Genomic DNA, 11980 nt, shown 5'->3' on the forward strand with positions numbered 1-11980 from the left:
TGATAAGCAGCAAACTCATTGGGTCATATTGCATTTCAAATTTGTGTTGTTTCTATAATAGAATATGGTAACAAGATGTTCTGTATTTGATTGAATTGATGACATCACAGAAAAAAATTAATTTAACAATTCACATGCTTTAATACTCAGAATATGAGGCAAGGTCTATGCGGCAAAACACTCCCCCAAAAAGCAAAACACACTTTGGAGGTAGAGACAACAGAATCAGAAGTTCAAGGTGAACCTCAGCTACATGACAAATTCAAAGCAAGCTTGAGCTATACTGTAACCTCGAGACACTGTCTGAAAAGTATCAGCAAAACCAAACAAAATAAATACAACATAAAATTATATGTTCAATGACTCCATTGTAGGAATTGTGAAGTTAAGTAGAGATTTCTTTACTGTTACTAACCAAGAAGGTGGTTACCTTTAAGAAAACAGTAGCTTAAGAGAAATATGATAAATATCCTGCTTATTGACATTCTGGTGATTAAAAAGACTTGTAGGCAAATAGATGTGTCCACTTCATGAATATTCACGAACCTGTTCTCTGATAGCACAGACAATTCCCCATATGTGTGGTATCCTTCAGTAAAAGCTTCCATTTAAAAACTGCTTGGCAACAACTATGCTTATTTAAAATAAGCACTATACAGTAAACTGCACCTCTAGCTCCATTGATTTGAAGAAAACAATCAAATTAGTTTGACAGGGTACCACAAACTCTAAAAAACTCCTCTAATATCTTAACTTACTAGAAGTTAACAGCAGGGGTGACCCTGGCTTGATGAGTTGTCTACAGGACTGACAAAGTAAGTCAGAGAAGCACAGGCTGTTTCATGCTAGCCAAGTCTCTGTCATTGCTAAGTAAAGCCAGATCCAATTCCTTTGAATATTTACTCTGCATTTTCTATATCTCCTTTAATGAGTTGTAAGATAACTAATAAATGAAAAAGGTGGTGTCACATGAAACAACAGTCAGGCTTTGTGAAATGAAACTACCAAGGAGGACTATTCAAAAAGAGTTATGGAGGGTCATTGAGTACTTTAGACTGGAGGGATCTAAGGGTTTCCTGAAGCTTGGCCTTATCTTCCTTGCAAAAGACAAGATAAAAACAGTTAATGGAACATTGCATGGGAGAGTCAATTAGGCAACTTATAACACATGCAGGTAGGGATAGACAGTTGTAGTTCAAGCGTTCATTGTTTCAAGAGGAACTTGGATGGGAGGATTGCACTCTACATAGTGAGCTCAACAAGTCATCAGGAAAGGCCTAGTGAGAGGAACTGCAGGCAAGAGCACAGTGTGCAGACTTGAGATACACTGAGAGGTAATGCCAAGAGCTTCATTTTCTCTTCCAATTTTAATTTCCTTGTGTTGTCCTGAGTGCAAATACCAAGATGCAAATGGGTCTTGAGGGAGTCTCTGGGGAGCAGAAGGAGACCATGGGACAGAAACTCACATTTGACTGTCCCTATAATAAATAGAAGGGTTGGGGGCATACTATTACATTTGTAAAGAGTCTTACAAGCATCAAACACCAAGAGCATGCAGCTATTGTTATATTTCTACTTCATACCATAAGCATGTCAGGAAAGCTTTCCTAACAATCTTTAAAATGGACAAGACAAGAGCACACAGTCCCTGCCAGAAACAATCTGAATTAAGGAATAGTGTTATATAGTTTAGAAACTTGAGATCATAAAGAAATTTACTTTGTAAAAAGCGAGCACTGGTACAGAAGTAATAATTTTCAAAAACTTAAGGAGATTTTGTCAAAAAAAATACAGATGAAGGCTGGGGAGCTTTACTAAGTATTTAGCCACAGACTGTGACAGCAGTGAGGAATCACATGCCATCATTAACATGCAGTATATACCTTGTTTTTGACCTGTTCTCCTTTGAGGAGGGTGTGAGTATCACGTGACCCCCTAGTATGTTTTGCTATGTGAAAGTAGACCTGAGCATATTACTAGAATTTTTCATAGATTGATTAAGTCACCAAATTTTACCCATACAAATTCCATACTCCATATCAAGATCAGTGTTATGGGATTGACAAAGTTCATCAAGTAAGCCAAAGTCATATGTCACATGGTAGGTAGGGTGAAATATTTGTAAAATGTAGAAGCAAGATAATGATGACATTTTATGATTCAGGAGCAAAGTTTGACATAGTTGATATAAGGTCATCTGGGATGCTGATGGGATGGAGTAAGGATCTGATTGAGGAGCCTGCCATACACATAGCTTTTATGAACATAGAGGTACTATGCATTTTGCCAATGCTCCATGAACAATCAACATAGCCATTCTTCAACCATTTGAAGGCTCTGTTTCCACATTCACAATTTCCTTCCCTCAATTTAGTGAAGCTCCATCTGAAGTGGTAAATTGCTAATCTGCTCAAAACTCCAAGGTGGGTATGCATGTGTTTCTTGCCACCCACCCAAATGTTTTGGATCCACAAATGAAAGACATACACACACAACCTTTATATTTTAATATGCCTTAACTAGCTCAATGGCTGGACCACTCCTGAACCTCCACGTGGCTAACACACTCCCCTCCAATATTACTGACTTAATAATTACTAAATCTGTATTTTATCTGTGCTGCCCTGTACATTTCTGAGCAGCCCTCCCATGGAGCCACATTTCTGAGCAGCCCTCCCATGGAGCCATGTTCCGCTTGCACCTACATTTCTGCTGTCTCTCCCTCCTGCACCTTCCCAGCATAGTCTGTCTCCTACGATTTTGTCATGGCAGAGCCTTCTTCCTCCTTCCTCAGTCTCTTCCCAGAAATCCTAAAAGTACCTCCTCAGTCTTTCTGCCTAGCCATTTGCCCTGGCAGCTTTATTTCCCAATTAAAACCAACTGGGGGCAGGGATCTACAGTGACTTACAAGCAGACATGTGAATTCCCATGTAATTTGGGAATCCATTAAATCAAATCTACATCTCACCCTTTTTTGTCAATTAAAAGGCCTTTTCTGTCATATATACATAGAATGTAGTTAACAGTTACGTAAACTAAAAGCATGCTGTATACTAATAATGTCAAGTCCATCAATTTTGTCAATTTAGATACATTGCTCTAACAGCTACCCTAACTTAAAGAGCTTACAATTCTATACCTGAATTATGTTTTGATTTTAACTTGCATTACCATCTGAAAACCAGACTTTGAAATCCACATCATCTTCCTCAATGCTAAACAACTTAAGTTTGAGTATGAGACTATAACTAGTTTTCAACCCTGTCCAAGATTTGAGAATGAAGTAAATATTACCTGAATATATAGGAAACATAAAAACATAGCTTCCAAAGCTTAATCAACTTGCAGAGACAGCTGACTACCTGGATAGTTCCCTAATTTCTTATAATGTTGGAGGATCTGTCTTCAGCCTTCTGGCCCAGACCCATCTGACAGACTTTAAGTGAAGCAGGAATTATGAAGGATGAGCTACCATGCCTTGGCAGAGCTTAGCAGTCAACTATCCCACATCTGTTTGTCCTTTTGGACAGTATTTTTGTCTGTAGATGAATTAGGACAATCTGTGTCCAGCAGCTACTTTGTCACAATCAAAGTAACTCCACCTGGAGGTAATGATGCTCAATATCTTCCTTGAAGAGAAATGAGGATACTGTCAGGAGCAGACATGTCTCCTAGTCAAAATTTCTATTAATAATAAAATGATTTCAAATGTCATATTTTGTGGGGTTTTGATGTTTTTGAAGACTATCTATATAAAGTATATCTGAATTGTCAAACATTAATTTTTCTAACTATTTCTATTTGAATAATATTGAAAACATTTTATTATAATTAAATCAGAATCTAATATAACCATGAGTTTACTATCTGGCCCTTAACTTGTGTTATTTAATCATCTTAAATAGTTTGTGATAGGAGCTATTAGAAGGACTGGGTCAAGGCCTTGTATTCTTAAATGAGTTTCATAGGCACAATTTCTATCTATGAGTAACAATATTAATTTCAAATTTTGTACCAATATACAAAGATTTATATCAATGAAAACTTTAATTCTGTTTCAATATATAAATTCTGTACAATGTAAAAATTATTATTATTTCAATTTTATATCAATTTTAATGACTTCTACCAATGTAAGATTATGGCTATACAATGTTTTGTTCAACAATAAATCTAGTGATCCTTACCATATATTATCTCTCTATTCAAAATTATGACCACTCCAAATAATCCCTTAAAATGACAACCTAACTATAATTTATAAAATAACCATAACCAGACATTCAAACCCAAGAAATCAGGCTGATGACTCATGGCTTCTTCCTGCCTAATTGGGGTGATAAATTTTTTTAAAGGGGTGATAAGGGATAGGAAAATTAGAAAATTTGGTTAGACTTAAGAAAGCTAGCTTTAGTATCTGTTAGACAGTCTCTGTAGGCTTAGAAGACTCAGGACTTGAATGAAGTTATGATTGGAACCGTCTGAAAGGCTGAATGAAGCTTGTCCATCAGGAATCAGCAACTATTCCTGATGCTGTTTTGGGAGGCAGGTAGCTGGAACAGCAGGTTATATCAGTGTCCCCGAATATGAATCTTGCCAGAGCTATACATTCTGCAATATATGAATCTCACAACCAAAATTTTAGTACTATAAAGATATTTGTATGGATTATGTAAGATGCACAGATCAGTTACGGATGAATTTTTGCTCATTGTTTGAGCAGGTGAAAGACAACTGTCTTTTTTATGAGTTAGTTTGATCAATAGCCAATTGTAATAAATCTTCACTCATGTCATGTGAAGAATGGCATGAAGAATCTTAAGGATTCCCAACAAGATTTATTGTCCAATTTTAGCTAAAGTTTGATATTTTTATGTCTAAGCCAGTTTCTGGGCTGCCTCCACGTGTAGGAATTATGTATATATCTGAAAGAAGTGGCCCTTTTAAATGGACAAAAAAGGAGAAAATGTAGTGGCTTGTGTTCTCATGCTAATTAGGTTACAAAACAAAAAAACAAAAACAAAAAACAAACCCCCAGAAAAAAAAACCAAAAAACAAAAAACAAAAAACAAAAACAAAACAAAACAAACAAAAACAAAACAAAACAAAAAAAAAACAACTTGTTTGCAGTGTCCTGCACATAAAACTAAAGGAAGCCTATCCCCGGTTGATTTTTGACTGGTCAATAAAGTTACCAACATCCAGTTGCTGGGCAGGGAGACAGAGTTGGGACTTTTAAAATTCCCAGGAAGGGACCAAGGAAGGAGGAAGAAGGGATTTTCCATTGATGAAGCTGGTGCCTTTAAAAATCTAATCACCTTTCAATAGCACCAAGCTTTGAATATAAAAATCTTTGTGGGAGGGCACTTTATATTTAAAAGATAGCAAGGGTTATTTAGGTAAGATGGAGATGTCCAAGCACAAGGGCATAGCTTTTATTACAATCTCTTTTATCCTCTTTGCTTTTAAATCATGTATATGGATATTTGCAAAATATGTCAGCTTTGGCACAGAGACTGCTCAAGGCAAATGCTACACCAACTATAGCCAAATTTCTCCTTTTAGCTACTTGGACAAAATTCATTCCCTGCAGATTTCTAGTGGATTTGAAGACGTTTTTCTCATCCTCCAAAGATGAGGGAATATCTTCCATCTTCATCCATATGTCTACAAGAGCCGGTATTAAATAGATTGTGTTATGGTGCAAAGCAAGAAGCTGGTCAGACTTGAAAATGAAGTATGCTATGGAAACACTCAGATTCCAGGTGTTGTCACTTAAGAAGCTTATGTTCAAGAACACCTGCCCAAACATCCCTGAGTACTGGGAAATGGGCACAGAGTAAGATAAACACTGAAACTAGAAGCTGATTGGAATATTTGATCAACTAAGAGATGTGATACACTGCCTAAAGTAAAAATGTGCTTAGTACATCTTTCTTTGCTGTTGTATTTAATGTTTCATACCGTTCTGAACATTACACAGCACTCCTTACATCCTGTCCTTAGTCATCCCTGATTTTAGCAATTAGGAGTGAAGGTGGCTGCTAAGTAAAACAGGAACTCTTGGTCAAGCTGACAGGCACCTGGCTCCATCATTAAACTTGCGATACTTCAAATCTGACTTCATCTCTTCTGGTTTCATTTTTAAAGACTTTTCCCTGGGTAGACTATCTCTCCCTCTCTCTGCATTCCTTAGTTACCTGTACGGTTTTTGTGTATGCTTGAGGGGTCATAGGCTTTCCCCTGTCCATTTGGCATGTCTATTGTCTTTGTTCAGCTCTAAAACAAAATATGTACAAATAACATTATACAGACTGAGGTGGTTTTATTTAGGAATATATATGTATGCAACAGCAATTAATGAGAAAAGTGGTCATGAGTTTGAAAGGAAGTGAGGAAGAGTATACAAGAGAGGTTGGAGGGAGAAAATGGAGAAATGATATAATCTCACAAAATAAAAGAAATAACAAAAGACTATATCTTTATTTCAAGCAACATCATTACTCTGAAAATGACCCTGTCTTTGTCACATTTTGTAAAGGATTTCATGACATGATATTTTGACAGGTAGTTGAAATATAAAGGAAACCATTTCAATCACCATGAAATTTCTCTGCACACATCTTATGTAAGTGGCTCCAGACAGTCAGAAACACATCTCTGGAGAAGAATAATTCACCGTTTCTACACCTAAGCCAGTAGGGCCGGTGAATGTTTTAAAATGCCAAGCGTTTACTTGATGGCAGTCCTCTAACCTCAAGCTTAGTTGACAACAAGCCTCATGACTGCAAATATGTACAAGCAAACAAGAAAGATGGCCTCCTACATTCTCTGAAATTTTATTATAGTGCTAACCTTTAGACGAGAAGTGGCATTTTAGAAATGCCACATGCCACATGCATTTTAACTCTTGTTCCATTTGCTAATGGCAAGGATGACCTATTAGCCGAGATAGGGGATAAAGTCTCACCATGAACTACATAACCACCTCAGTCCTTCAGTATCATTACAACTCCATTTTTCCCTCAAGCCAATGCTATTTATTTGTCAATTCACCCCAAGAAATATTACTTTTCCATTACTAACTGGAGTATCATAAAGTCTTAAGGGGAGATTTGATGTCATAATGTCCTGCAGTGTAACCTCACTTCCAGGAACTTTTTTGTACTTGTCTTTGTAAAACTTGCTCTTCCTGGATTGATCAGTAATAATCTCTCTAGTCACTGATTCCCGAGGACAAATTTATATAACACAGAATGAAGGGTAGAGGGTTTGATTTTCCTCATCTGCAATTATCAAAAATATTTTTCAGAAATTGTAAAGAAAGATCAAGCAGTTGTGTCTACTCCAGTCTGAAAAATAATCTTCAGCCATATAACAGTCTACCTCATAGACTAGAGAATAATTATGGCAATAGCATCAGCCCATTATTGAGTCTTACAAATTAGCCAGTCTTGACCATTAAACCTTCCAGTGTGGTCACCAGCTAGAACTTCCAGAAGCTAACATCCAAGGGGTCCACATTAATACTGAAATATATTCCTATTTTTTCATCAACCAAATACCAAGCAAGACATAAATATTGACATCACACATAGGTATCCATAGTAAATAGCACTAAATAAGAAATATACCATTGTCTTCTCAACATGGAGGTCCAACTTATGGAGGGGCAGAGAGATAAAATGGAGTGAAAGAACTTGGATACCTTGTGGTGGAAAGTTGTCATTTTTTTTATATGTGATCATCAATGTCATCTTAGCTCATAGAATGATATTTCAGTAAACACCTAAAGGAAATGGAGTTTGCCATATAGATAATAAATTAAGGGGCTTTAAAATCACATTTTCTGCCACTTATATTCATTGCTTTTTATATGAAAACAGAGGTAAATCAGAAATAATTACTTTTTTCCTTTGATGACATCAAATTTCCACTTCAAGAACATAATCAGCTGATTTGTATTGTCTTATCTCTGGGTCCACCATTTCATCATTAGACACAGAGAACATAGCTTAAGTGGGCAGTCTTAGCCCTGAAGACCTGTGTTGTCAGGTATCCACCAGAGAAGACCAATCAGACATAGATTCAAACCAATAGAATGTCTTTATTTGCCAGCCTGCAACTACGCTGAGTATTTGAAACTCAAGCACGCCTTTCTCACAGTGGGTGTTTAAACACAAAATCCACGTTCAAGGTTGACACACCTCAATTAGCAAGAACAGTTATTCAGAAGCAGAACTACAGAAGCCAAAAAGCAAGGATAGTACCTTGAGAGATTTTCCCAGGATGATGAACTTTGATGGATTAGATCTTTGTTTATGTTTTGGCAGGTGTTGCTGTCCATATGCTGGGCTCCAAGGCCTAAATAGTACTTCCATCATGGCATCAGTTGTGCTAGCTAGCGTAGGAGGTCTAGTAAGATGTGGGGGCTGCTATTGCTGTATTCAAATCAGTGTGCTGACTCTGCTGCATTCCAGTAGGAAGTGTCAGTGAAAAATAAGGGCCTGGTAATAAACCATATTAAGTCATGAAAAGTTTCTGAATTCTCTTTGTGTGTATCCTGAAATACAAAAATGGGTGGCAGTCTACCCTACAGGTTGGATGACCACTTTCAAAACTTTATGATGCCCTTGGGTAATAGAAGTAGGGTCATGCTAACTTTAGGTGCCAATAAATTGCTTTGATTTCTTTTAATATCAGATAATTATTCGAACAAAGAAGCTTTAATATGAAAAACAAAACACACTTATATAAGGTTAATATATTTGTCTTTATACAAACACAGTAGTAAAATAAACTTTTCATATTTTCATAGAGGAATGGGGTTGTGAAACCCAAATTTTCTATAGCCTACAAAAATCACAATCTAGCCCTAGTGACAGCTGCATGGGTAAACAAACCTACATGGGTCCCACTCTTACAAAGAAGTTCCCCATATTCAGTTCATCTCTGACCACAGAAAATAGCAGAATCATGGTTGTATGTCTACAGATAAGGAGGAACAAATCCCAGAACCTGTGGAATAACCTCAGGATAAATGAGGAGTCTGCATGTCTATAGAAGACATGCCCTATTCATAGAAAGACAGCTTTTGTTATGGACCAACACATTACCAGTGTGCGTAGAGAAAATATGAGCCTTGCTTTATTTGTATCTCTTCTTGTTTGTGTTCACTGTTTCCACATACAAAGTTTCCATGCCTGTAGTCATAATTTTTTCCAACCTACCTTAATAAGCATCTAAGCTCTCCTTTAGCTCACCACTCAAATTATTAGAACACAGGTGAAGTAGACCTGTTAGGAAATAGTTCTTTGGGGGCAAGTCCGATTTTCACTGTCAGAATATCAGCAGTTCATTCCAAACAAACACCAGTAGCAAACACCAAATACAAATTAGCAGCTGCAGTTCAGTCCTGTCTGTAGATACCACACATAGCAATTGTCTGAGCTCTGATCAGACTCCAAATTGAGACACCAACGTTCATCATCTTCATGACTTACCTTTCAAATAAAAGAAGGAAAAAGAACCTACAATGGCAGCAACCTATCGCTACCCTTTGTACTTCTGCTGGCCTGCCCAGAGTAGAGCAGTAATCCAGTTAAAGCTGGACATACATCACTTCCTGACTGATTATACCCCAGTAGCTTCCAGTCCTGCACAATAAAACTGTGTAGTTCATGACCATAACCTGAAGGACCCTGTCCACGTAGCCATTGCCACATCTCAGCTGCCCTTCTTCTTCTCATGCCCAGCTCTGTTCATGTCACTCTGGTCTCCATTCTCTTTGTGAAAGGAAAGAGAACAGACATTTCTGTTTCCACAGTTTACTCAGTTTTGGAGCCATACCCTGATGGGTGGCTCACCTTCTCCCTGAGTTTAGGTTTGTCTTCTGATGTCATCATCTCAGAAAGACTTCACAGATACCTTCATTAGGCCAGCATTAGTTCTGGCATTTTGTGATACCTTACTGTGCTAGCCTTTTCCCCAGCTTATCACATATAATATCAAATTGCATATCTCTCTGTTCTCACCCTAAAGCAGAAGCCCAGTGAAGGCAGGATGTTACTCTTCTCAGGAACAGCCATTACTGAAACTGGAGTATGAGAGAGTGGTACACAGCTATGTGAGGCTTTACATGAATGCATGGTACATAGTTAGTGCACAGCTGTGGGAGCTGGGAGAACTAGAGATAAATACAGGGGACAAATAGCTTGAAAGGCCTTCTACAAATAACAGAGCTCTTTATCTAGTTCCTGTAACTTCCCGGGACTTAAAGGTTTTGTTGGAATAGGCTATGGCTACAAGAATGGGAGGAGAGAAAAGTGGAGAACTTCAAAGACTCATCCCTGCTAAACTCAGAGCCAGGTGAGTGTGTGGGACAAAGCAGCAGGTGCCTTTTGATAATAATGACTTCGTGTATCAACTATCTATTGGTGCAGTACAAATCTTTCATCTCACAACCTCAATCAAAAGCAGAGCTGTGTTTCTCTATGTCCTCTGCTATAAGTCCTTGCATAAGGTGAGAGTGAGCTGCAGCATTTCTTAGGACTCAGCCAGAAGCAGAGTTGCTTAAAGCTCACTACAAGGATAGAGCACCTTGTTTAGCAGGCTATGGTTGATGAAACCTCTGATCTTCCCTGACTATTTGCTGGTTGTTGCTGTTAATAATTGACAGGAGGACCTCTCTGTAGAGCAGCCAGTCTTCTGAGAGTAGCTATTGAGGGAAGACATGAACCCACTCATCATGTGAAGGCCCACTCTCTAAATTGTCCCCTAGACATGGCACCTACTGGATTCTGTTCATAGGAAATTCCCTAGGTCCAGCCCTCACTGGAGGGGAGAGAATTAGCGAAGACATTAATACCAAGTGGTGGAGCCATTGGCAGCTTGTCCCAGCTGCCTACCACACTCAACAAAGTTAGTGCTGAAGACATTCAAATATTATGTTCACTTAACTTATCTTTGCTACAGGTCTTGGAATATGTTGTAGAAAACAAAGAAAGTGAGCCCAGGGTCACAGTGGGGTTGACTGGAGTGCTCTTTCCCACCTCCACAGGACATACACTTGGCCTATTGTACCCTCTCCATGCCTATCTTCAGAATTGCTTATCTTAGCAACTAGTGAACCTTACTTTAGCAACAGGAGAAACAGTCCAGCCCTTTTCTTGTAAATACATGCTTTTGAAAAAGATCTTCCCTGTGGGTACATATATATTTTGTTTTAAAATCCTGTGTTGATTTTTCCAACGTGAGTTCATATATGAAGCATGTCTTTCTCCTGACTGCTTCTCCATTTCCTTCCACTTGCATCTTTTTGACTGGCCACCCTTCTTTCTAGCTCCCTCCCATTCCTCCTTAGCTGTCCTCCAAAAGGGGGCTCCCTTACTTCACTTTTCCTTTCTCCCAACGGGAAACACTTTCAGAAACAAGCTTTAGCCCAGGTCTGAGACTGCTCAAATGGCCACTTCTTACCAAATGGGCTTCAAGATGGTGCTCCAGCAATGGAGGGTCTCTAGTAAGGCTCTAAAATGGGCTTTGCCTATTCAATCTTGGCCTGCAACAGCCCTCATTTGAATACCCCCTACCACTCCTGCTAAGCGGATACTTGAGTTTCCCTATGCTGAGATAAATCAAAGAGTTAATCAGCTGCTGAAAGGAATACCAGGGAGTTGGGAAAGTGGCATCCTGTGCTGCCTGCCTACTTTCCAAATTTAAGAATAGGGAGCTTCCAAGTTGCTGATCTTTGAGGGTCCTTTAAATGCCAGAATACTAAATGAGCTGGAGAGTGTCTGTCATTAAATTGGCTGAGAAGAGAACCTGAGAAAGAATTTTTAAAGTACTGCATATTTGCCTTAGGGACAGAGGCATTTCTGATTTTAAAGTAAAATAAATCAACGTGCTTAAGGGAAAACATGCATACATTAACACCCCATAGTTCTCTTTAGTTTGCAGAGCCTTTTAATTCATTTATCTTTTT

This window comes from Arvicanthis niloticus, chromosome 3 (assembly GCF_011762505.2).
Source record: "Arvicanthis niloticus isolate mArvNil1 chromosome 3, mArvNil1.pat.X, whole genome shotgun sequence".
NCBI classification, from domain to species: domain Eukaryota; kingdom Metazoa; phylum Chordata; class Mammalia; order Rodentia; family Muridae; genus Arvicanthis; species Arvicanthis niloticus.